We start from the raw sequence: 5,649 nt of genomic DNA, 5'->3' as shown, positions 1-5,649 counted from the left end.
CTTGGAAGAACCGAGCAACCAACTCACCTAGTTGCTAGATGAACCTTTTGGACCTTTTGAAACTCTTGAACCTTTGTCTTTACCCATTGGTCCATAATGGTTAGGATAATCCTTGTCCATTGGACAATAGGCCCCCCATTTAAATATTTTGGTAAAGTACAAGATATAGTATTTTAATGGTGTATGTTCACATGTGCAAAGTACATTTATTCTTTGTTTATTGGGGATTCTCCCACCCCTCCATTATCCATTGGTTAATAACCACAAGGGTAATTTTTGTCCATTGGATAATAAACTTTTTATTATAAAATACATGTAGTCTTTTCAAAATTTTATTTTAATAAAAGGTACTTGTACTCCTTTTATCCATTGGTTATTAACTGCAAGGGGAATTATTATCCATTGAGTAATAACCGCTAGGGAAGTTAGTAACCCTTGGGTAATAAAGTCTTTTGACCAAATAAAGTACCGATGTAACTAGGGAACCTTCCATAAAGTTGATTTGACTAGTCAACCTTTTCAAATCCTAGAAATTACTTATTTATTTTCTTTTATTATTTTGGTTTTGTACTTTGTCCTTTGAACAATAAATGTTAGGGGAACTATTATCCATTGGATAATAGAAACCCAATTCTTTATATTAAAAGGATTTTGAAAGATTGGAACAAAGTACTATAATCTTTTGGAAGTAGACTTTTATAATTACTTTAAAAGTACTTTTTGAATATTTTACTATAAAAAGTACCCTAGTAACTATTGTCCATTGGACAATGATTGTTAGGGTAATCTTTACCCATTGGACAAAAGCTTTTCCTTTATTATATTTGGCTAAGTACATATATATAAACACATGGGTAAATTTCAAAAGGACATGTAGTCTTTTTCAAAGACTTAGTTTAATATTTAAAGTACTCGTACCTTATTATCCTTTGGTTATCAACCGTTAGGGATTTTACTATCCATTGGGTAATAGCCTTATTCTTTCAACCAAGTACATGGGTTTATTAAATTAGTCTTTTTTCTTAAACCCCATGTGATGAAGTACCCATATTTTATTATGTAGCCTTTAAAGCCTAATATTCTCCTAAGTACCTTTTTATTATTTTGTATTGGGGTTTTGTACCCAATTGGATTTATTTATTGGGGAGTTGATCTTCCTAGATTACAAAGTACCCTAGTTTATTTATTTAATCATTTTGTATTGGGGTTTTGTACCCAATTGGATTTATTTATTGGGGAGTTGATCTTCCTAGATTACAAAGTACCCTAGTTTATTTATTTAATCAACATGTGCCTAATTGTATTTCTTTAATAGGATTTTTAATTTTGGAAATCTTGTACTTTCTTATTCTTTCTTGTTTATATATATATATATATATATATATATATATAAGTGTACTAGGGAGAGAGAGAGAGAGGGAGAGGGAGAGAGAGATTGCCGAGGGAGAGATTTGTTTGTACTTCCTTGATCTTTCTCATCTTTTCAATACATGGGTGATATCTTCCTTCCTAGCTAAGAACCTTCCTCCATTGTACTTCTATGCTTGTTTAAAACCAAATCTTGTACCTATGTCTCCTCCTTTCCAACATATCTTCCAAAAATCCCATCCAAAGTACTAAGAATAGCCATGCAAGCCTACCATTTAGCCTAACCTAGCCATGCAAGCCTAGGGTTAGACTTTGATCTTTCAAAGATTGCATGCCATGTGTCAAAATTTGAGGTAGAGAGAGAGAGAGGGGGGCCGGCCTTGAGAGAGAGGAGAGGGCCAAGGTTTTGCCTATAAATAGAACCATTCCCATGCCATTTCAACTCACACCTTCACCTAGCAACTTCTCTCTCTAGAAATTCTTGTTCTTTCTTTGTTCTTTCTTTTGTTCTTCATGTTCTTGTGTAGTTCTTGAGTTCTTCAAGAAACTCAACCTAGGCCGCCACTAAACCGCCACCCGACCACCCCTCGATCCAAAAGTAGTAGTAGTAATAGTCAAGTAGAAGTTTCGAGAGAAACCTTTCTCTTTCGAAGCTACCGGAGACCACCGTAGGAAGTTACTCCGTCCGACCACCGACGTACTTTCCGTAGCCGACTAACCTTCCGTAGCCGACTACCGCCAAGAAGTAAGGTAGAATACCTCTACTCACTTCCCTAAGTATAAGTAGAATCCCTTGTCCACTATCTCTAAGTATATGTAAGGAAATCCTTACTTACTTCCTATTTACTTACTCAAGTATAAAGTAGCTTATCTTTATTTACGTACTTATCGTTTGTTTATAAGTATTCGTATTTTAATCTTTAAGATGATTATGAGTATGTATATATATAAGTTGCTTGTATTACTTGTGGTGTGATTAAGCATAAGTGATTTCACTCCAAAGACGTCCGTACATGTGGCGTTGTGCTTTGAATAAGCATAAGTGATACACTCCAAAGGCGTCCGTACATGTGGCATTATGCTATAAGTAGTAATTGAGCGTGATGAGCAATATAGAATTGGATGATCTTGTTAGGATGATTCTTGCTTACGTTTGTCCTACCGCGGAGTCTTTGTATGTAAACGAGACACGAGAATCGAGAAAGTAGAAACATGACGCCTAGGGTGTGATTAGTGAAAGGAAATGTTTTTCGAGGAAGGAAATATTTTTGAAACTACATAATGACCGGTTTTGGGTGGCATTATGTGAGTTGTGTGCGTGTGTAAAAGAAACATTTGAAAAGGTTTTTGAAATGTTTTGAAAACCGCAACGTGGCCGGACTTGGTAGCCCATCATGTGGATTTTGAAAACCATAATGTGGCCGGACGTGGTAGCCCATTGTGTGGTGTGTGTTCCAATGGGATCCGGGAAAAACGGAACCATTGTGAGGTTGTGTGTGTGCCAATGGGAACCCGGCGCGGCGGAACCATTTTGAGGATACTTGGGAACCCGGCGCGGCGGAACCAAGGTTGGGTGTGTAGCTTGGTTATCCGCGGTACGGAGCCAATGCAAATATTTTTGTGTGCCAATGGGAACCCGGCGCGGCGGAACCATTGTGAGGATACTTGGGAACCCGGCGCGGCGGAACCAAGGTTGGGTGTGTATGCTTGGTTATCCGCGGTACGGAGCCAATGCAAATATTTTTGTGTGCCAATGGGAACCCGGCGCGGCAGAACCATTGTGAGGATACTTGGGAACCCGGCGCGGCGGAACCAAGGTTGGGTGTGTAGCTTGGTTATCCACGGTACGGAGCCAATGCAAATGATTTTAAAAAGATTGGGTGTGTAGCTTGGTTATCTGCGGTACGGAGCCAATGCAAATGATTTTTGAAAGGTTGTGTTGTAAATGAAATTGTTGACACAGTCTACGATGAGTCGCGTAGGAGAAACCCGGAAATCTTGGACACCAACGATAGATGATTAAGGAATGTGGATGTGTCATTGATTAACTGTGTATATACTTATCATGTGGAAATTGATGTTGTATTATAGCTTTGTTTATAAGTTATGGGTTAGCGGGTATGGGATTACTCTGCTGAGCTTTGTAGCTCACGGTGTTGCCTTTTTGGTGACCCTGACATATTATATCGGTGGCGACGCTGGTATAATGTGTTAGATTTTGTAGATAATCAGGGTAAGCAGATCACCGTGGAGGCTTTTGGAGCAGAGGAGCTGGCTAGGATGGAGAAGAAGGAGGAGCTGTAGTTAGGAACCTTAGAACCCCCTTCATTTGTGTAAATATTGAACTCTTGTGAGAGTATTTGTTGTAATAAGAGCCAGACTCCATTTGATGTTATCAATAAAATGTCCTTTTAACGTACCCAAAATTCGGGGCGTTACAGATTATCATAAAATGGTACTTTGAGTTCGTTGCCTAACCACCTTAAAATTTTCATATATTCTTGAATCCCAGATACCTCGTTACCGTTCTTCGAATTCTTGATTGGCATTTTTTGAGTTTTGGAGCTTGCTCGTTTCATTTAAGATAACAATTGAATCCTTCTCATGAACTTGAATGACCCAACTTGAGGCAAGAATTTGGTGCGACTTTTAGAAGAATTGGCTTGTATTTTGGATCCGCTAGATTTAGTATTGAGGAGTACGATAAAATCTATTCGCCAACGACATTTGGAAGCTCAAGAGAGAATGACCGAACATAGCAAGGTAAATTCATCAAAGATTGATAACCGTTCGAGGCCGACCAAGGAATTATGCCAACTGCCATTGTCATCCATAGTCATTGGAAGGGGAAATCGTGTGTTTCATAAAGTGTCACTGCATTGGGGTTTGTCTCGTCTTGGGCAGAAAAGGAAGCTTTCACTGCTAGAAAGATAGGTTAAGTGTCAGGTATTGTGTGCATTTTTTGGATACCTAGGCGACAACCGATGAAATCCAATTGGAAGAGGCGCTTGATCACCGCACCTTCTAGATGGAAGTCTCAGAGTGTCAATTGGACTATTGGGTTACATTTAAAGGCAAGATCTTTATGCTGGGATAGATGATCGTATATAGGAATTTCGCAATAAAGGGTGGCTTAGAAATTACGTACTGTTTGGCACTGCCGCCAAAACTTTCAAATATTCGTGATGCGCTCTATGTATAGATATTGAGGAAGTACGAACGGAATCCATTACATGTGTTAGAAAGGTTTGAACTTGAGTGAGAGGCCGATGCGTCCTATGGTGAGGAACTGATACATATCCTAGATTTGCATGATCAAGTTTTGAGGGGTAAGACGATATCATTTGTCTAAGTCTACATGGGAAAAGGAGGATAAAGTTAGAAGGAAATATCCACATTTTTTCGGTTTGGTCAATGTGAGTTTTGACGTAGATTTTCATGATTATCAAATTGTGGCATGATGAATAGTGTTACAGTTGATGTATATCAACGTGTGCATGCTTGGTTGGACTTGGTTTAGCAAATTTCGAGGACAAAATTTTGTTAAGGAGGGTAGAATCTAGAGACCCATATTTTCAAAAATTATTTAAAGGTTTTATTAATGTTAGTGCTTCGTCCATCGATATATCAAAATATATGATCACCACAAGTGTAGGGCAAAAACGTTACTTGAAGCATAATAATCCGGAAGTCCAGGATCGTACCCAAGAGAATATCATCATGGCTCGATTAGATTTGTAGAAGTAAGATTTGTGACCTTGAGATGGCTAACTTTAGGAGTAGTTTGAAACGAAGAAAATGTGCGATAAAAGTGTGATTTGAAAACAATTTAAACTAAGCGACTAGGTCTAGGGGATTTCAACATCCACGACTCGAATCAATTAGCTTGTCTCTCAAATTACTTGGGTTGAGATACGCGTCAACGATCTCCAAAGCCGGAAGATTTGACACTAAGCCCGTTTACTAGAAAAAGAGCTGAAACACCAAGAGAGTTCTAGTATTCATCTAGCAAACGCAAGGGATGACATAGCTCTAAGCATCGATGCGTGGCAAGTAGGCTCGCCCTTGCCTACGCATGATCAAAGAGGTTAACACCACCGAGATTTGATAGAAAAACATGAACTACCTTGATTTTTCAACTAAACATGAAGATTTATTGTGAGAAGAGCATGATCAACCCAAGTCTTGGGGTGCTAATTACCCAATGACCAAGCCTAATTAACTACTCACTCATGCTAGGAATTAAATCAACAAAGCTAATTATTGAAAACATAATGGAAT

This window comes from Rhododendron vialii, chromosome 11a (genome assembly GCF_030253575.1).
Source record: "Rhododendron vialii isolate Sample 1 chromosome 11a, ASM3025357v1".
Taxonomy (NCBI): domain Eukaryota; kingdom Viridiplantae; phylum Streptophyta; class Magnoliopsida; order Ericales; family Ericaceae; genus Rhododendron; species Rhododendron vialii.
The sequence above is the reverse complement of the archived record's forward strand: the minus strand, read 5'-3'. Positions refer to the sequence as shown.